Source organism: Rhipicephalus sanguineus, chromosome 2 (assembly GCF_013339695.2).
Source record: "Rhipicephalus sanguineus isolate Rsan-2018 chromosome 2, BIME_Rsan_1.4, whole genome shotgun sequence".
NCBI lineage: Eukaryota > Metazoa > Arthropoda > Arachnida > Ixodida > Ixodidae > Rhipicephalus > Rhipicephalus sanguineus.
Window position 1 is genome coordinate 191,459,665 of NC_051177.1, and position 22,607 is coordinate 191,482,271.

A 22,607-nucleotide genomic window follows, 5' to 3' on the forward strand; every position below is an offset into this window, starting at 1 on the left:
TGTTTTTGGCCTGTGCCAACTGGTGACCCAGCCTACAAGAATAACCAGTACCACTTCAAGTACCCTTGACCTAATATTGACTAACTCGCCCGATTTAGCCTCTGAAATCACTTATATGCCTGGTATCAGTGATCATTCTCTGCTTGCTTTTCACCTTAAAATGCCACCCCCAAAACGAACCAAAGCGAAAAAAATCATAGTCGATTACAATAAAGCAAATTTCGATGCCATTAATGACGACCTGTCGAACTTCGTTGTTTCCTTCTTTGTCCAGTTCAGTGATCGCTCTGTCCAATCGAACTGGGATATTTTTGCTGCAAAAGTATACGAACTTACTAAGAAATACATTCCTAACCGAACCATCATTTCTAATCACCAGACACCATGGTACAACACCTACATCAAACGCCTACCTAACCATAAAAAACGACTTTACAGATCAGCAAAACTAGCGCCTTCTGAAGACCGTTGGGCGATTTACAAAACTGCGCACAACGCTTACCTTACCGCCTTAAAATCCTCTAAGTTACATTTTCTTTCTCGAACTCTCCCTGATATGTTTGCAAATAATGTACGCAAATTTTGGCGCTTAATTAACCTTTCACCAGATAACAGCATAGTTCTAGTAGATGATTTTGAAAATCCAGTCCCTACTGACATGCGCGCCGATCTTCTTAATGACACTTTTAAAAACAACTTTTCTCGAGTTGATAACGTCATCCTACCCCATGTGCAGAACTTCAATTATATTGCCATGCCACCAATTTCCATTGATCATTCCGGTATCGCTAAACTCATAAGTAACTTGCCTATTCACTCATCCCCTGACCATGACAACATTGGTACCAAATTTCTGAAAAGCACCGTTACTTACAGTTCAGTGATACTAACAAAAATTTTTCAACAGTCCTTAGATACATCAACCATTCCTGCACAATGGAAAATCGGGAGGGTGGTTCCAATCTTTAAGTCGGGTAATAAACAGTCTCCGAAAAATTATCGCCCTATTTCGTTAACAAGCACTTCCTGTAAGTTATTAGAACATGTCATTTTCACCAACCTCATTAACTTCCTTGAATCGAATTCTTTTTTTACACCAGCACAACATGGTTTTCGCAAACATTTTTCATGCGAAACACAGCTCATATATTTCACTCACAAACTGCATCAGATTTTAGACCGTTCATCATGTACTGATTGCATTTTTTTAGACTTCAGTAAGGCTTTCGATAAAGTCTGTCACCAACTACTACTCTTCAAACTGAGCCTACTAAATATTGACAATAGTTTACTCAAGTGGATTGAGTGTTTCTTGTATAACCGTGTTCAATACGTTACTGCTAACAATCACAGTTCGTCATCTGCTGCGGTCCACTCAGGTGTACCGCAAGGGTCAGTTCTTGGTCCACTTTTGTTTCTAATTTATATTAATGACCTCACGTCTTCACTTTCTTCTAACATTCATCTTTTTGCAGATGACTGCGTCATTTTTCGTGAAATAACCAGTAATAATGACAGTTTAAGCCTCCAATTTGACCTTAACACCGTAGCAGCTTGGTGCAGCACATGGCGAATGGACTTAGACATCGCTAAATGTAAGGTAATGCGCGTAACCAGATCTGCTAACACCCCACCAAAATACTACTTTAGCAACGTCCCGATTGATCCAGTTTCCTCGTATAAATACCTGGGCATTCTTATCACATCTAACTTATCTTGGGCACCCCACATCGCATACATTACTAATAATGCTAATCGCATGTTAGGCTACATACGTCGTAACTTTTCAAAAGCACCATCTGCACTAAAACTACTCTTGTATAGAACATTAATACGTTCCAAACTTGAATATGCATCATCAGTATGGGATCCTTACCACGTTAACTTGGTTACTTCACTTGAGCTCGTACAGAATAACTCCGCCCGTTTCATACTTTCTAACTACAATCGCATCGCCAGTATTAGTTCAATGAAATCCAGCTTAGGCCTTCCTTCCCTTGCATCCCGCCGGAACATATCTCGTTTGAGCACATTTCACAAATTATTTCATCATCCCACCCTACATAACCAACTAATCCTCAATCCTCAGTACATATCTCATCGCATCGATCATCGCCATAAGGTTGGCATCGCATCCTGCAACTCCCAGTGTTTTTATCGGTCATTCATACCTCGTACATCAGTAGATTGGAACCACCTTCCCGAAGACATCGACACTATTACTAATAACAATATTTTCCGTCAAACATTACTCAGTATTGTATGAGTTAAACGTTACTCAAAATTGTATTATGTTCACCGTCGTTGCACAGCTACTATTGTATAATCTTTATTTGTTGCATTGTTTATTCTCCTGCTGTATTTTCTCTGCTGTACATTCTGCTGTATAATATGTATTTTCTATGCTGTATATTCTCATGCTGTATTTTCTTTCTTTTTTTTCCTTTCTTTTTTTATGTAAACTTTATTTCCACTCCCCTCTATAATGCCATATGGCCCTGAGGGTAAATAAAATGAAATGAAATATGCCCATATTGGTGCAGTAATGAGTGCACATCAAGGCATGAAACAACAAAGGCACTGCAAGGCTGCAGATATGTAAACGCGTGCGCGCAGGCACACATAAAAGTGCTAGCAACGATGAAAAGATTGTAGGTTTTGATATTAAAACTCGGGGCAAGAAAGACGGGCATTCGGAAAGAGACAGAAATGCGTTCTACGTCATAATTTTTAACCCGAACAAAAAGTGATGGAACTTGCAACATTACGATAATTAAGATTGGCACTCGATAAGAGACAGACCCGAATTATATGAGGATTCGTGCATGTGAAGATTTTTTGAGCCGACAAGAGTCGAATTATGATAATTAAGAGTGGCACTCCATAAGGGACAGACCCGTGATGATGTGAGGGTTGGTTCATGTGAAGATTTTATGAGCCGACAAGAGTCCAATTACCACAAAAGCCAGGCTACCCTATCGGAAAAATTAGCATTTGCAGTTTCTCCCGGTGCCTTCCAGTGGACGGGTTTGCACTGGAAACGCTGTACAGTGTGTCCCAGTGTACTACAGCGCGCTGGCAGGCACTGGGACAGACTGTACAGCGTGGCCAGTGCCGCCCAGTGCGCTGAAAGACGCTGGGAGATACTGCAAATGCAGTTCTCCTGGGAACACTGGCAGCACATTGGAAAACACTGGGCGCGCTGGGTGCAATTTTATAAGATTTGGTATTGGATCGCGAGAAATCGAAAGAAAAACTTATCGAATATTTTCGAAATATTATTCTTTTGTGTTTCCTGCGGATATCTAGCTTTAGTTTTAGTTAAGCGACGGACGTACGTCTACGCTAAGGCAATCATCTGTCGTGCGAGCGCGCACGCGTGCGCTTTTTCTGAAGTATGTGTTCGAGTGCCCTCAATGTAGTTCATATAACTGCGTCGAAAGAACTTATCATTGGCAACACAATATGACATTAGTATTCGTCCGATAATCAAAATCAACCTACTCTAGCAGTCAGTCCTTCCATATGGGCTCGTACCGCTGAAAGCCGCGCGACTCCGGCAACAGTGAGCCAATGTAACGCTCAATCTCGGCGTTTTTATAACTCCTGATTTGTGTAGTCGAATGTGCAAATATGGCCTCACTTGAGTGAGGTATGATGGAAACTACATTTGAACGGTTATTATGTTCTTCTTAATTGAATATCCACGTTCTTCACAGCGATCGTGGCGCACGGAGTACAGCTCTAAGCCTAATGGTCGGTTCGGCTACAGTGAACTACTGCGGCTGTATAGTACGCGGAACGTGAACAAAAAGGACAGAAAATATATCCAAACGGGTGACAAAAACTAATGTGTTTAATGTGCAGTTACTGACCGCTTAGCGAGTCAGTGTGATGGCCGCAACACATCTGCGGTTACGCTAATATGTTTTGCGGCAAAACGTGCCAGATAGACGTTCTTATCCTAGGCAGCAAATAACAAACAAATCAACTATCTTCGGTTAGGTTGCCGCGAGCGCGAAGAGATTGAAATCTGCGTTTCGAAACGAGACAAACGAAAATATAGCGTAGAGGAAGCAGTTATTACATGAAGAAAAAAGAGCCGGACTCTCGTCTTCCGGGTGTGGTGTAGCGGTAACGTGTCGGACTCAGGATGTACGGTGCGTCGAGGTGTGGCCACCGTTCGACTCCCGCTCGCTCGCTCGTTTTTTGTTTTATTTTTACTTTTTTGTCGCAGTGCTCTTGTCTGAGCCCTAATTACAATATGGGCATGACCAAAGTTTTTAAAAGCAATTTAAAAGCCCGATTTCGGCCCATAACGGGTGTCCCAGTGTGCAGCGCGCCAGCGTCCAGCGTGCCTTGTGCAGCGTGCCAGTGTCCCAGTACGCAGCGTCACACTGGTCCAATAATCATGTAGGGCACTGGGACAGTGCCACTGGGTTTTCCGATAGGGTACTTATATATAAATGACGAATACTACCACCAACCACTATGGTGGACCTTCCTGAGCAAGGAAAGTTTACTTCACACGACAGCGTGGCTTATCGGAAGACATAAAACAGGCCAAAGAACCGCATATGGTACGATGAGAGAGGTCCAGGAAATGTCAGTGACGAGCGTAACTTCCAATTAATTTTCAAATTAACTTCCAAAAAAGGCAGCTTTTTTGCCTGGTCATCCTCGCAACATTGTTGTGAATAAACTCAATTCAACAATTCTCTGCTGGAGCATGTTCCACCTGCTTCGAGAGAACGCAAGGCATCGTTGCTATGTGACGTGATAACACATTGATGGAGACACTCTCAGCAACGTAAGATTTGTTGATGACACAGTGCTCTTCAATACACATTTACGCAATACTTCGCTGCACCGCAGAAGTTGCACTAAGAGCGAGTTCTTACAGCGCACTTCGGTAATTTATTCGTGTCGTAATACTTGGCCAAGGCTGCCTGCCTTCTCATTCTTTGTGAATACGTGGCCGTTTGTTTCGCTTCCGAAGGGGCAGTTAATAATAAATATGTCATTGCAACATACAGTTTACTTTTACTATTCTCTATAGAGATTATCCCACGTAACTGACAAGACTTTAAAAATAAAAGGAGTGTCGGAAGCAAAGTGAACCGGAAGCATACTATATGCACTAGCAGGCAGGTACTCAGGCTAATTTTTATTTTGTCATTAACTAATTCATTATTTATGCCTAACTACCGAACCACTAAAATGATTGGCTCAAGACCGACAGTGTTAAGGAACTGTTGTAAAGCACCTTCAAAAACCACTGAGGTGATTGTTTCCTGTACGATGTCTGACATAGTCATTTTTTCGGCATTGCAAAGAAAGCCCCCTCAATGTAAAAAAAAGCTACGTAAAGCTTGCATTTCCACCGTCATCCGACGCACGCCGAAGGCCCAGATGCCGGCCACCATCAAAACAGTCTGCTACTTCGCCGTGGACATACATGCTGCAGGCGACCTAGCTCGTTCGCTGACTGCACGCTTGAGGACAGCAGAGTAGCAGTTTTCATATTTCGCGGGCTTTCTTCGCAACGCGGACAAAAGAACTACGTGAGACGTATCGTAATGTAAATAATTCAATGGGTGATTCCTGAAGGTGTTCTACAACTGTGAGTTCACAGTTTGAGCGTTCAGCCAGAAATTAAGAAAAAAGATAATTTATCATAAATAATTATTTAAAGAGGAAATATGTGTATAGCTTGAATATCTGTAGGCTTGTGAGAGTAATATGGGTTCGTTTCAACTCATTTCCGACGCGCCTTTCAGTTTTAACGTCTTGGCTCAAGTTACGTGGCACAACCTGCCTGAGCGCTCTCCGAATTAAAATCACATGCAGTTTGAGCACATGTTTTGTCTTGACCCTGTCCTCGATGATTCCGGTCGAATGTATGCCATTATGGACCAAGTGGGCTCCTCTCACGTATTTTTTTTTTTTGCAGCTCTTTGACACCGAAGGCATCGTGAAAGACCTGCACTATAACCTCGCTGCCGACAACATCCAGCACGAAGACTTCGCTGATGTGTGTGGCGGTGGGCAGTACGACCGCCTGCGCTATTTGAAGACACTGGTTCGCTTTACTGCGGGACCTTAAACCTCGCCCGGTCAAGAACGCGCTTGCAAGTCGGTCACGTATAGCTTGTGTTGGCCAATAAACTGTGCTTTTCTGTACGAGTTTTTTTTTTTATTTCTCGTCAAATATAGTGTCAGTTCACTGCAATGCCGACATAACCGCATGGAAATACGCCTACGCACATGTGCCGTGGAACGGCTGCAGGTTTGCAGCATACTAACCTGACGATATGGACGCTACAGCGACAGTGCTTAGGCGGATGCTTCATAATCAAGCAATGAAACTACCCGAGCGGGAGTCTACGGTAGGCTGCCGCACCAAGTGCGCGAGTCAGAAGCGTGCGGCCCGCCACTATCGCCTGCTATCGCTGTGCCAGTTTTCCAATGTATTCTTCGACCGTTGTCTGCTTTTTAATATTAGCTTATACAGTTCGCGCCAAGTTCATCAAACGTTGATATTCTTCTTGTGCCGCCTTTTCCTGAGCACTCCTGAGGGACTAATCGCGAACACGTCTTCGAAGCAACCCGCTTCAATGTATACTTCACTACCGATTCTTGAAAATTCGCGATCGCCTGCTATTTTCCATCCTCACATATTACTTCAAATCATGGTACTAACCGGGGCTGGGCAAAGATACTTTGAAATTGTATCGCGATACGATACAAGATACTCAGGCAAGAAGTATTTGAGATACAGATACAAGGTATACTGCTACAATAATTGTATCCGATACGACACTTGGCAATTGTATCTAAAGATACTTCGATACATTCTCAAATTTGTTTTTATAGATCCATATAATGTAGCACCAAACGCTTATGCACGAAAATCTCTACTTGCAAGTTTCTTAACTGTGACCTATGTTGTTTCATTTGAATGAAATGTCTATTAGTATCTCAAAAGTTTTGCCCTTCTTGCTCAAGGTATATTAGTTTCCTTCCAAAACAACTTATTGGGGTTTGTTTTAGCTTCTTCACAGGACAACTCTCAGTACACTTCGCTGAGAGCGGTTCTTGCTTGTCATTTTTGCAACTGATCGGAGTCGCTGCTCAGCATGCCGACCTAAAGTCCCTAGATCTTTTCCTGTTCTTTCTTAAAGGCCAACTCCGGCGATTTTTTGGCCATGTCAAAGTAATGGTGCTTTTATGTTCCTGAGACGCTCCTGTTACGGGCCCGATACCAGAAATACTCGGCAAATTGGAGAATAATTTTAAATAACCAAAAAAGCGCAACACCGAAACCCAAACGAGTGTACTGTCTACGTATGACGTAGACGTTGTTACGAACGAACCGGAAGTCGTGCAAGGCATGCCGGTCACGCCGGCGCGGAGTATGAAAACTGTGACAGCCGGGACGAGCAGGCGCACAGTGGAGAGGTGAGCACGCCGCGCATCAGCTGTAATGTCTGCGACTGACAGTGTCTCGGCCAGCACAGCAGACGCTCGCTGTAGCGGCCGAAGTTAGCGGTGCCCTCGGCTGCGTCACTTCCGCCGCCTTCCCAATACTGACGTCACAGACGCAATGTTGCCAATAATTGTGGGAAGCCAGGAGGGCGTTTGCAGACAATCTTTACAATTCATTTGCAAACAATCTGCGCATGTCTCAAGCCTGTAATTTGGCATAAATGACGGAAACGTGCAAAGGAACGTACCCAGCGAATTTCATTGAGATCCATCTACCTCGAAAAATCGCCGGAGTTGGCCTTTAAAGGCCAACTCCGGCGATTTTTTCATCATATCAGGGAAATGGTGCTTTTATGTTCCTGAGACAATCTTGTCACGCGCCCGATAGCAGAAATGCTCAGCAAATTCGAAAATAATTTTTAATAAGCAAAAAGGCGCAATACCGAAACCGAAACCCAACCGACTGTACTGTCTACGTATGACGTAGTAGTTGTTACGAACCGGAAGTCGTGCAAGGCATGCCGGTCACGCCGGCGCGGAGTATGAAAACTGTGACAGCCGGGACGAGCAGGCGCGCAGTGGAGAGGTGAGCACGCCGCGCATTAGCTGTAATGTCTGCGACTGACAGTGACGCGTCTGATACTGACAGTTAGCAGTGCCCTCGGCTGCGTCACTTCCGTCGCCTTAACAATATTGACGTCACAGACGCAATGTTGCCAGTAATTGTGGGAAACCGGGAGGGCGTTTGCAGACAATCTTTAAAATTCATTTGCAAACAATCTGCGCGTGTCTCAAGCCTGTAATTTGGCATAAATGACGGAAACTTTCAAAGGAGCGTACCCAGAGAATTTCATTGAGATGCATAGACTTCCAAAAATCGCCGGAGCTGGTCTGTACCGACAACCATTGAAGCGCCGCCGACGAATCTCATTGGCTAACGCTCGTTTTCGGTAGCCATGTTCTTCCTAACGCTTTTCCAGCACCCGGTGAAAAGCGTCCCCCATTCAATAATGACAGGGGGTTGACGGGAGGAGAAAGGCGCGTCGCGTTAGCATATTGTTCGTCGAAAGATGTGTGGCTAATGTACTTAGACGCACATGGCTTTGTAAATCTTCCAAGTTAGGAAGAAAATGGAGGCAGACGCCAGCTGCGCGTGAGAGAGGGCCGGGAGAGGAGACAGTTGTCGGTACTTAAGTAAAAATGAAAAACCTAGGGACTTTATGCCGACCAGCTAGCGGGTTGCCATATAATCACAATAACTTCATTAAAAAGCGTTCGCACGACGGCGCAAACACCGGTGTGGACTTTTACCTTGTCCGCGAAAGACCCTGTATCCTGACAGGTGTACCGGGTATCCTGACAGGTGTACAGCAGCAACAACGCTGGTAGCGACATTTTTATATATGTATTTTTTGGGGGGCGGGGGGAGGCTGGGGGGGACGCATGGTGTATACTAGGGGTTTGAGACCTTTCGCTAGCGGTCCGGCCCGCACATATGACCGTCTTCGTCCTATTTGTTTTTATTTTCTTAAATAAGTATGTACATGAGCTACATAGACATGACTGGTCTCAAGCATTCCTCTCGTGAGGACATGTGAATCTGCGTCCAGATTTCACTCGTTGTGTACATCGGTATCGATGTTCCTCGAAACCTTGCTCCAGATCCCCTTCAGAAACGACCAATACATATATGAGATATGGCAAAGGCTTCCTTTCAAACGGCAACGTCGTTTTGTTCAAACTGTCTCCGACCCCCGCTCCCACCATCTTCACTGTTTCGGCCCTTGAAACTAAATTTCGTGACTGTGGCCCGCAGGCTATAAGGTGAGTTTGAGACCCCTGGGGTATACGTAGAGGACGTAAAACTGCAATTAATTTTCATATTCTACTTATCTGCTGGCGTAAAGGATTCGTTGTTGTTATACTGACTAACGTGCAATATTTTACCAATTTTGTTTTTCAACGAGAGAACATGTGCAACGCAGAAACGTTTCAGACGTATTGTATAGTTGCGCAAGGCGTCGCAGGACACCGCCGCTATTCGCGTTATTGTCACTTACAGCTACGATTGTGTGGCGATTAGTAATATGAAAAAAAAAATTAGCAATGCATAAAACAGGAAAACCAATCTAAGTAAAATAGAGAGATGGTTCTGTATCAAACATTCACATTGAATGAGTACAAAAACACAATACAGACAGCGCCCTTAATAGCTATGAGCATGAAGTATCGTCAACTTACCTGTTGAGACAATAGAAAATTCAGTGCTTACAAGGAAATTCGACGACGCAAACCACCGAGAAGAAAAGGCGAAAGAGCGTCGTTGACGCTCTTTCCTTTCGCCTTTTCTTCTCGGTGGTTTGCGTCGTCGAATTTCCTTGTAAACATGCACCAACTAGCCCAACAGCAAGTTTTACTAAAATTTAGTGCCTATGTAGAATCGCCTGAAACGGCTCGTTCGGAAGCTCATGAGTAAAGCGGTGCATTCGATACAACAACGTTTATAACAACACCTTTAAGGTGGCTCCTAATAATTTCCGTTATTATAATGCAAACTCACTTTCGCTATTTTCCAAAGCGGTAAGCAGAATGTTTTGTACTGTATGCTCAAGGCAGGCCCACATAATTTTATATTTGTTTTCAATATGGCTTTGGCAACGTGTAAATGTGTAAAAAATAGCAGAAATAAAGCGGGCAGTTAAAAGAATAAAGCAGACATCTTATTTTGGGAGCGCGTTACAAAATACATACTGCAATGACCAGACCGGAAAAGTAATACAGAGACCTAGGTAATATATGGGAGGCAAAGGGACAGCTAAGAAAGCACTTGTGCTAACAATCAAATTATGATTTCCAAAATTATTTGAACAAATGTAGCAGGAAGTGATAAATACGGTAGGCCAATTATTTTCTGTTAGGTAAACGCTTGCTCTATTAGATCTAGCATCAGTACCAGTGGTGCTAAAGTTGTTAGAATCTTATTTGCATATAAGTTAATTCATCGCATGCAAGTCAAACTTGCATCCACGTGATCCTTTAAATCGCTGACATGTAAAACCTACGAGTCGCAAAGCAACCCCATTCCTGCACGCGTCACATTTCGTTACGGAGCAAGACACAAGACACTCTTCAATAACGACACTATAGCAACATGAGAATTTGCGCGAAAGGCGCAGCACACGGTGGAGTACGCGGCGCAACACCCTGGCTAAGAGCAAGTGTCGTGGCACAGGCGCAAACTAAAAAAAAATCGACAAAAAAATTCGGCAGATCCCACGTACCGTGGGAGTCGGTGTTTGCGAAGCATGCGGCGGGTAGGTGACTGGCGTAACGATTTTTACTGAGCGACACGTTACAAAATGACGCTAAATATTTGTATAAATTTTATACGCACACATATATATGTTGAAGAGCTGCATATGTGTTGTATAACCAGTTGTTCACGGTTGGGTAACGCTGCCAATGGCAAGGTCGGTATTACCAACACCAGAAGCGGAAAGCTGATATGTAGTGCTTATACGTGTCCCGAGAACGCACGCACGTTTCACGATCCCGTGTGCATGTTTGCAAGAAGTTCTCGACAGTTCTTGAACGAGGGCATCATCACCGTGATCAGTGAGCACCAGCAGATGGAAATGACTTGTTATAGGATCCGGTCATGATCGTGGTGACGAGGGGTCCATGTCTAGTGAAGTATGTGGTATAGTAGAGCTGTTGGAATTCGTGGATGCCTCGGTCATTTCGTCAAAAAATTGTCTGTCGACAGAGCCGGCGACATGTCGGAACCTGAAGCCACTCTTCGCGTCGGTGAGGTATAGGCCGTCGAGGCTGGTAGGCCTGGATAGTGCTACGTAGACCAACATCAGCGGATGGTGTTTGTCCTATTTCTAGACTACCTCGGCGTATGTGACCTACATAGCCTAGTCTACAAAGCGGCTGTCAATCAATCTGTCATCATCCTCGGTCAGCATGAGGCCATCGCCCAGCCTCGTAAGAAATGAAGAGGACACTGCGTCGTTCTGGTGGACGAAGTGCCCTTTACGGTGCGGTGATGTGGATATCATTTGTAACTTTCGTTAATGTATTCCTCCGGGGTCGAGCAATGCTTCAATATACCTTGCTGAATCGTTGGAATAAAACGTAATGTTTATTCGACTGCTATAAAAGCGGAGCCAACACTGGAACTACAGGCGTTAATCTGATATGACGCCTGTATCGTAGGAGTACACATCGTAGGAGTATCATGTAGTGTTTATTGCTTTCTTGTAAAATTAGATAGCCAGCATCACAACCACAGTTGACGTTGCACCGACATTACGCCTGCGTAGGCTGTTTTTCCAAACCAGTTTATAGACCTGGCGTGGCTCAGTGGTAGAATACCTGATTGCCACGCAGAATACTTGGGTTCGATTCCTGCTGGGATCCTAATTTTCATTCTTTCAATTCGTTGAGTCAACGCTGCGTATGTTGGTTTTCCTTAACGCTCTAGCATTTAAGTTACCAATGTCTGTTCTCGCCGTTCCTGGGTAGATATAAACTGTCAATCACCTGTGGCGCATACCCGTACACCGTGGCCCATGGTAAACGGGTATGTGCCACACGTGTCTAGTGGAAAGGGTTTGACGACGTACGCGACAGGATTTTAAAGTTATTCATGTCATTACCCGGCAATCATATTCGTCAAAACCTCTTACCCTCCCATGAAAATTTTGGTCTACACCAAGTTAAGGAGGCGATCATGACAGCACCTAGACGTAGGCGGCTAGATGGAAAGTGCGAGAGGTTCACTAACAAATGCTTCGCATTTCAAAATCACAGCATATCCACGGAGTGAATGATGATGAGTGGGCGAAGCTGCGGAGGTTCATCGGTAAACCGTGAATCTTCCGTGAATTCTGCCCAGTACATCATCACCGACGTGAGATCGGGCGCGTTTATACTAAAGGTTCGATGAGAGTTATGACGACTTGCAGCTCACTTTAATTTTACATGTACGCTGTGAATTTTCATTGTTTAATCACTCACAGGAGAAATCGCACACGCACTACCTTGGAGGTCAAAATCCAGTGCCTATATATACGGGGTGGTCAGTGAACGGTTGTGCAGCGCGAGCGGTCGGTTTTAAATGCGAAGCATTTCTTAGCGAACCTCTCGCACTTTGAGCGTTTCTATCTATCTATCTATCTATCTATCTATCTATCTATCTATCTATCTATCTATCTATCTATCTATCTATCTATCTATATGCCTATCTATCCAGCCGCCTACGTTTACGCTTTCATCCACTGACAAACGCATTCATGCCAATACCGACAACAGCAGTGTTGTTAAGATTTACAGATATGTTGACGACTATCTTGTGTTTTTAAGTTTACCCGACACTAGCCTTGACGTAGCTGTTGCAGAATTAACTAACATCTTTTTAAGGGAATCTGGCGGACTAGAATTCACTTCGAAATTGCCTCAAGACAATTCCATTCAATTTCTGGATGTTAAACTTAGTTTCACGAAGGACCACCTGTGCTGGATGTATAACCCTAGGACTAAGAAGAGCCTTTTGCCGTATGACAGCGCACATTCTAAGCTAATCAAGAGAGGCATAGCTATCACATGCCTCAATTCAGCTTTGATTCAGTCATTAGAGCACCGTCTTGTTACGGGATTTAGTAATCAGATTAACAGGCTGAAAGACGCTCGATTTCCTCCCTCCGTTATCACGGGTGTGTGCGAAAGCCTCTTGCAGAAGTTGAAACGTGGAAGAAAAGTGCAGGAGCCAAAAGAAAAAATGAGTACGCACGTAATTCCTTACGTTCACCGGCTCTCGCACAATATAAAGAAGATCGCAGCCAGATATAGTGTGCGCATTGTATTTTCCGCTCCATGCAAACTGGCCAGGATTCGCCCTTTGATGGCGGATAAGCAGCCGGCTGCTTGCTCCAAAAAGCACGCCACGCGATACACCGAGTGTGTCAGCAATGTGGTATATAATATCCCCCTAAGCTGCGGTAGGGTGTACATCGGCCAAACAGGCCGGTGTTTCAACGATCGTGCAAGGGAGCACCGCTTGGCGGTTAGCAGCAACATGGGCGGGCACTTGGCAGACCATTGCAAGCGCTGTGGTTGTGCGCTACACTTCAGCCAAACCACGTTTCTCAGGAGAGCAAACAGCCGCACTGAAAGGGAGACATTTGAAGCGTTTCTAATAAAGAAGGCAGGTAGCCAGTGCTTTAGTGCCCCATCACTCGATCTAAGCGAGAAAGAAGCTATCTTTTTGAAAGATAGCATTTAGACATGTAGAGTTTAGATTGTGCGATATTCATTTTGCCTCTCACTAGGGTTGGCACGTGTTCATAGGTGCTGGCATGTTTTGATAGTTCGATCGCGTTAGTGCAGTTCCGGCGCATGCCTTGTCTCTGTACTTATGGCTCATCATGAATTGTTAGTTCTGCCATGTCTCAATTTCTGTTATGGGATTACCTTGTTCGGCAGCCTATATCAATCGGCGCGGTTTCTGATAATAAACAGTTGGAAGTTGGCGCCCGTGTCTGTCCGTGTCTTCGCTTCGTCCCCGTCTTCTTTGCGTCGTTGCAGTTTTTCCTCAAGTTATGAACCAACTAGCTCAGCAACAAGCCCTGTTGACCTGCAGGATAGATGCGCACTCATCGCACTGAGTGCCGGCAGTGTGCATCTACTGGTTTGCCCAATCAGCCTCACTGGCAGTGAGTGCGCCCGGCGTGAAATGATGTCTACTGTTGCTGACGACCAGTGAAACTAAGAGGTCGGCCCAAACCTGCGCTAATATGTTTTGGCGCACTTGGGAACGCACATTTGGTGAACGCAACTATGGATACAGGAGCATCTATTACCTCTATCAGTGACGTTGTGTTCAGAGAGCTCAAGCTGCAATTGCTCAAGGATCCATGCATCAGTGTCCGACAAGTCACCTCAACAGGAAAAAATTGGCTAAGCTTGCACTAAGCCGCACATGGCTTGAAACAGCAAAACTAGGACGATTATGAAGACTAATCTGATTGCTTCTAGGTTGTTTGTAGGCCTTTGCTAGGTGATGCAGGTTTTTTCCTAGGTTGCTTCTAGGTCATTGCTAGGCTTTATCTAAGCGATGCTAGGTTGTTTCTACGTTGAATCTCAGCGCAGAGAGGTTTGAGTTAAACCACAGCAGTGACAGGCAAGACAAGGATTTCCAAACTCCAATGACAGAAACTAGTGCTGAAACCAAGCGTTCGCACCTCTCATAGATCTACGGGCACGTCCTCGTTGGCGTAAGCCTTCCATCGCTTTGGGTCTTCTCGCAGCCACTGTTGCCTTTCCCGTTACCTAGTATTCTCTCGTTGTACGTACTCGTGATATTCGGCTCACCGCCGTCACTTTGCAGCCATTTGTTGTTGGCCTTCCATCGCTTCGGGTATTCTCGCAGCCGCCGTTGCCTTTCCCGTTACCTAGTATTCCCTCTTTGTACGTACTCGGGGTATTCGGCTCGCGGCTGTCGCTTTGCAGGCATTTGTTGTTGGGCTAACTGTTCCCTCCTTCATTTTTATTGGGCCAGTGGTGAGTAGAGCGATTTACCCAATTTCTGTGGCATATTTGTTGGGCTAACTGTTGCCTTCTTCATTTTTAGCAAACCAGTGGTGAGTAGTGGCATTAAACCAATTTCGGTGGCACATACCCATTTATGACGATGATAGTTTTTATGACGATGACCCATTATGACGATGATTTATGACCCATTTATGACGATGATAGAAGGAACGATTTTCTAAACAACTTTGCTGTTGAGAACTTTGGGCCACGTGCACATACAACTGGAAGTAGGTAAGATAAAGCAGGCAGTCCAAGCACACGCTCTCGAAGGCATGAAGACTGAACTATGGTAGACCTGCACAACGCCTCCTTTTTCAACTTTTCACTGAACTTGAACTCAGTGGCTTTGCTTCAAGACAAAGAAGCTCTGCAAAGCCCCTTCGGCAATCAAAAGTACGTCTTCAGAGCAGATACATCCCCGATTCAGTCCATTGACGTCATGCACTTTGCGCCGTCGCATCGAGTTGTCTTTAGAGAAGCGCTTTCCAGTTACGAGGACATTTTCTAAAAATATCATACGGACTTCGGATGTATTGGGAATGAACGCATCGCATTGTCCTCAGCAACAACGTCCCGATTCACAGACCACCGTATCGATGCTTCCTGGCAGATAAAGAGGAAATTGTCAGGCACTTACTTGTGAAGTAAAAGTGTAGGGTGTCCATCTTTTTCATCCTACGCAGCTCCTGTTATTCTTGCGGACGAAAAAAAGCGAAGGGCGTACTCGTTTTTGCACTGATTATCGAATACTTAATGTGTCACTGTGCTCGACTACCAACCTATACTGCGCGTTTATGATATGCTGGACTTTCTAAGAAAATTGAAACATTTCTCAACATTACATATTACATCAGGCTGTTGGCATGTCAAAGTGAGCTCAAATGACATCCCAAAAACAGATTTAGTCACGCTGAACACCCAGTATGAATGGCTTGTTATGCCTTTTGGTTTGAGGAATGCTCCTGCTACATTCGAAAGAGCTGTCAAAACAGTGATAAGGAAACATAACTTGAAAAATGTCAATAACTACTCTGATGATATTGTAGTCGTCTCCGACACACTTTCGGAGCACCCAAAGCACTTCGAAGCTCTATTGCAAGTTTTAAAATTTTCGGCAGATCCCACCCCTTGTGGGAATCGGTTTGATGCGAAGCAGCCGGCCAGTGATTGTCTAGGCTGCAATTTTTGTCTTTGAGCCACGCGTTAGGAAATGGTTCGACGTGTTTTTATAGGTGAACTAGTTGTGTGCCCACCGTGGGCTTACCAGGAACGTGAACTACGCCGGCGTTTAATGGACAACTTATGGTCTGACGTAACTTCAACACTCACGCTAGAGCACAGACGTCAGTATTATCGAAACGAAGTGCACTTTACGGTGCGATGGTGTGAATACCATACGTAACGTACGTTAGCATATCCCTCCGGGGTCGAACAATGCTTGAATATAGCTCGCTGAATCACAGGAATCTAAATATAATGTTTATTATTATTACACTGTTATAAAAGCGGAGCCAACACTTGAACCACAATTGACAATAATCAGACTTGACCACTGTATGATAAAAGTAAATATGTAATGTTTGCGGCTTTGTTATTAAATTAGATAACCAGCCCTGCAACCACAATTTACGTTGCACCGACATTACGCCTGTATGGGGTCTTTTTCCAAAGCAGTTTCGAAATCTGGCGTGGCTCTGTTGTAGAATACCTGACTGCCACGCAGAATGCTTGGGTTCGATTCCTGCTAGGATCCTGATTTTTATTATTTACATTCGTCGGTTCAACGCTGCCGATGTCGGCTTTTCTTAAGGCTTTCGCACTTAAATTACGAATTACTGTCCACGCCTCTGCTGGGTAGATATAAATTGTCACTCACCTATGGCACCTACCCGCATATCGCGGCCCAAGGTATACGGGTATGTGTCACAGGTGTCTGGAGGAAAGGGTTTGACGACGTACGCGATGGGATTTTTACGTTATTCATGTCGTGACCAGACAGTCATATTTGGCAAACCCTCTTGCCCTACTGCACCGATTTTGGTATGCACCAAGTTAAGAAGATGGTCACGAGAGCACCCACACGTAGGCGGCTAGATAGATAGATAGATAGATAGATACGTAGATAGAAACTCTCAAAGTGCTTGAGGTTCGCTAAGAAATGCTTCGCATTTAAAACTCAGAACATCAAACTGCAGCTGAAGATATGCCACTTTGCCCAAGATTATATTGAATATCTGAGTCACGGGGTGTTTCGCGGCACAGTATCACCTAAACGAAGTAATATAGGAGCAGTATTGCGATTCCCAATACGTGCATCTTTGAGAGAGCTGCAGCGTTTTCGTGCCACCACCAACGTCTACCGCCAATTTCTACCGCATTTCAGTGACATAACCTTTGTCCGTAAAGTTTTGAGGCTGACTTATTTTCTTCCCTAGGAATGATTCCCCAAAACAAATCTTGGTTCGTATGTGTCGCCCTATCTTTTCGGTCTAACCTGAGCTATTTATGTTCCTTGCTGTGGCAGCCGCTAGATGGCACCACATGTAGAAAAATACGTTGTCACTAGTCGTCTGCGCATTCTACTGCGAGTGAATGGGGAGATATGGACGTATACCTCGAACAGTGTGTAAACATAAATTTCTGTTCAAAGCTTGCCAAGACAGTCACACAGACGTATGAGCTCCTTCGTGACGCTTACGGCAACGAGACATTGATAAAATGACACAAAACGACGCGAAAGACACAAAACCACACCTTGAATTCCGGAAGCAAACGGAGCTAGCCCCATCAGCCTCGGTAAACGAACACGCAAGCTTGACGCACACGACATCCGACGTGCAAATGGTACAAGGCGTCCCACCGTTGTTCATTTCGCAAACGCGATCAAACTGTGTTATCAGTGTCCGTGTGCAAAATATGCCTATGTCACCCGATGTGGGACAGCGAGCCTCGCCCACCAGAGCTCTGCTAGGCATCACAGGACTGCTCGACTTAGCTTAAAAGTTTTAGTGACGTTACGGAACTCCCTTAGGACATAGAACTATCAGCATGTTTCGACATTTTACGCGTATAAGATTCTTCTTTGCTCATTTTTTGTTTGTAACTCCAGCATTCTTTTGGGGGGAGGGGAATCCTATGACGTACGAAAGAAGCGATGGTAGGAGAAGCCGACGACGCAGAAGTGCGCGTGTATAGATTAAAATTATGGTGCATATGATGACCCATGCGATATATATATATATATATATATATATATATCCTCTTCACTATACTATATATAAATATATATATACGATCGAAGACACACACGAACGAAGAGTCACACAATGACGATACACACGACTAACCAACAAGAACAACTCATCATTTATGAACGTTGCTGGCTGTGGTAGGGCCCCCTGGTTACAACACGTGCATATATATATATATATATATATATATATATATATATATATATATATATATATATATATATATATATATATATATATCATCAGCCTGTCTACGCCCACTGCAGGGCAAAGGCCTCTACCATGTTCCGCCAATCAACCAGGTCCGGTGCTTTCTGCTGCCACGTTATACCTGCAAACTTCTTAATCTCATCTACCCACCTAATTTTCTGTCTCCCCCTCTCGCGTTTGCTATCTCTTGGAATCCAGTCAGTTACCCTTAATGATCACCGGTTATCCTGCCGACGTGCTACGTGACCGGCCCATATCCATTTCTTCTTCTTGATTTCAACTATGATGTCCTTAACCCCCGTTTGTTCCCTGACCCGCTCTGCTCTCTTCCTGTCTCTTAAGGTTACACCTATCATTTTCCTTTCCATCGCTCGCTGCGTCGTCCTCAGTTTAAGCTGAACCCTCTTTGTAAGTCTCCAGGTTTCTGCTCCGTAGGTAAGTACCGGTAAGATACAGCTGTTATATACCTTCCTCTTGAGGGATAGTGGTAGATTACCATTCATGATTTGATAATGCTTGCCGAGTGAGCCCCATCCCATCCTTAATCTTCTAGTTATTCCGCTCTCATGGTTCGGCTCCGCGGTTACTACCTGTCCTAAGTAGACGTACTCCTTTACAACTTCCAGTGTCTCGCCACCGATCGCAAAGCGCTGTTCTCTGCCAAGATTGTTCCACATTACTTTAGTTTTATGCATATTAATTATATATATATATATATATATATATATATATATATATATATATATATATATATATATATATATATTGTTAAGGTGTATATTTGCCGGCACTCAGCGAGAAATGCATTTTCGATTTGACCGATATACTGCAAGTTGCAGTATATCGGTCAAACCGAAAATGCATTTCACTACCGTTTCAACAACCACAAGGCGCATGTGCATTCCATGCTTCATTTGCCAATATCTAGACACGTCGCCAGCACCGGGCACACCTTTGAATCATTTACGGCGACTATATTGGACTCAGGATTTACGTCACATTATAAGCGCGAAATGCGCGAGTCATTTTTAATTCACAAGTTCAACACGGTTTCTTGTGGCTTAAACGAGAACGCGGGTAGGTTGGCTAGCGTACTTGCCTAGTATACAGTGTACACCTCATTGCTGGCACAAACTCGCCTTTGTTCCTATTCCTCTTGCCTATCAACAGTATTGTATTCACCATGCGCAGCACATTCCTATTTTTATTCGCAGTCTTGTGTTCACCGTGCGCCCGTAACTTATTCTCAATACGCGGCACGTGCCTATTGTTATTCGCAGCGTTGTTTTCACCATGCGCTCATCACTTGTTGTTCTCAATGCGCAGCACGCTCCTTTTGTTATTCACAGCATGTTGTTCACCATGCGCCCACCACTTGTTGTCCTCGCGCAGCACGTTCCTATTGTTATTCACAGTCTCGTGCGCCAATCACCTGTCTGTTGCTCTCGATTCCTGGCACGTTTTATTGTGTTGCACCTGCTGCACTCGACGTGCAGCATCGTTGCACCTGTTCCTGTTGTATATTCACAGTGTCGGGTCGTGTCTGTTGCTGCGTGGCACGTTTGATTGTGTTGCACCTGTTGCACTCGATGTGCAGCATCGTTGCACCTGTTCCTATTGTCATTCACAGTGTCGTGTCGTGTCTGTTGCTCTCGATGCGTGGCACGTTTGATTGTGTTGCACCTGTTGCACTCGATTTGCAGCATCGTTGCACCTGTTCCTATTGTCATTCACAGTGTCGTGTCGTGTCTGTTGCTCTCGATGCGTGGCACGTTTGATTGTGTTGCACCTGTTGCACTCGATCTGCAGCATCGTTGCACCTGTTCCTATTGTCATTCACAGTGTCGTGTCGTGTCTGTTGCTCTCGATGCGTGGCACGTTTGATTGTGTTGCACCTGTTGCACTCGATGTGCAGCATCGTTGCACCTGTTCCTATTGTCATTCACAGTGTCGTGTCGTGTCTGTTGCTCTCGATGCGTGGCACGTTTGATTGTGTTGCACCTGTTGCACTCGATTTGCAGCATCGTTGCACCTGTTCCTATTGTCATTCACAGTGTCGTGTCGTGTCTGTTGCTCTCGATGCGTGGCACGTTTGATTGTGTTGCACCTGTTGCACTCGATTTGCAGCATCGTTGCACCTGTTCCTATTGTCATTCACAGTGTCGTGTCGTGTCTGTTGCTCTCGATGCGTGGCACGTTTGATTGTGTCGCACCTGTTGCACTCGATCTGCAGCATCGTTGCACCTGTTCCTATTGTCATTCACAGTGTCGTGTCGTGTCTGTTGCTCTCGATGCGTGGCACGTTTGATTGTGTTGCACCTGTTGCACTCGATGTGCAGCATCGTTGCACCTGTTCCTATTGTCATTCACAGTGTCGTGTCGTGTCTGTTGCTCTCGATGCGTGGCACGTTTGATTGTGTTGCACCTGTTGCACTCGATTTGCAGCATCGTTGCACCTGTTCCTATTGTCATTCACAGTGTCGTGTCGTGTCTGTTGCTCTCGATGCGTGGCACGTTTGATTGTGTTGCACCTGTTGCACTCGATTTGCAGCATCGTTGCACCTGTTCCTATTGTCATTCACAGTGTCGTGTCGTGTCTGTTGCTCTCGATGCGTGGCACGTTTGATTGTGTTGCACCTGTTGCACTCGATTTGCAGCATCGTTGCACCTGTTCCTATTGTCATTCACAGTGTCGTGTCGTGTCTGTTGCTCTCGATGCGTGGCACGTTTGATTGTGTTGCACCTGTCGCACTCGATCTGCAGCATCGTTGCACCTGTTCCTATTGTCATTCACAGTGTCGTGTCGTGTCTGTTGCTCTCGATGCGTGGCACGTTTGATTGTGTTGCACCTGTTGCACTCGATGTGCAGCATCGTTGCACCTGTTCCTATTGTCATTCACAGTGTCGTGTCGTGTCTGTTGCTCTCGATGCGTGGCACGTTTGATTGTGTTGCACCTGTTGCACTCGATTTGCAGCATCGTTGCACCTGTTCCTATTGTCATTCACAGTGTCGTGTCGTGTCTGTTGCTCTCGATGCGTGGCACGTTTGATTGTGTTGCACCTGTTGCACTCGATTTGCAGCATCGTTGCACCTGTTCCTATTGTCATTCACAGTGTCGTGTCGTGTCTGTTGCTCTCGATGCGTGGCACGTTTGATTGTGTTGCACCTGTTGCACTCGATCTGCAGCATCGTTGCACCTGTTCCTATTGTCATTCACAGTGTCGTGTCGTGTCTGTTGCTCTCGATGCGTGGCACGTTTGATTGTGTTGCACCTGTTGCACTCGATGTGCAGCATCGTTGCACCTGTTCCTATTGTCATTCACAGTGTCGTGTCGTGTCTGTTGCTCTCGATGCGTGGCACGTTTGATTGTGTTGCACCTGTTGCACTCGATTTGCAGCATCGTTGCACCTGTTCCTATTGTCATTCACAGTGTCGTGTCGTGTCTGTTGCTCTCGATGCGTGGCACGTTTGATTGTGTTGCACCTGTTGCACTCGATCTGCAGCATCGTTGCACCTGTTCCTATTGTCATTCACAGTGTCGTGTCGTGTCTGTTGCTCTCGATGCGTGGCACGTTTGATTGTGTTGCACCTGTTGCACTCGATGTGCAGCATCGTTGCACCTGTTCCTATTGTCATTCGCAGTGTCGTGTCGTGTCTGTTGCTCTCGATGCGTGGCACGTTTGATTGTGTTGCACCTGTTGCACTCGATTTGCAGCATCGTTGCACCTGTTCCTATTGTCATTCACAGTGTCGTGTCGTGTCTGTTGCTCTCGATGCGTGGCACGTTTGATTGTGTTGCACCTGTTGCACTCGATTTGCAGCATCGTTGCACCTGTTCCTATTGTCATTCACAGTGTCGTGTCGTGTCTGTTGCTCTCGATGCGTGGCACGTTTGATTGTGTTGCACCTGTTGCACTCGATCTGCAGCATCGTTGCACATGTGGCACCTGTTCCTATTGTTATTCACAGTGTCGTTCGTGCGCCCATCACCTGTCCGTTGCTCTCGAAGCGTAGCACGTTTGACTGTGTTGTACCTGTTATTCACATGTTGCATTGT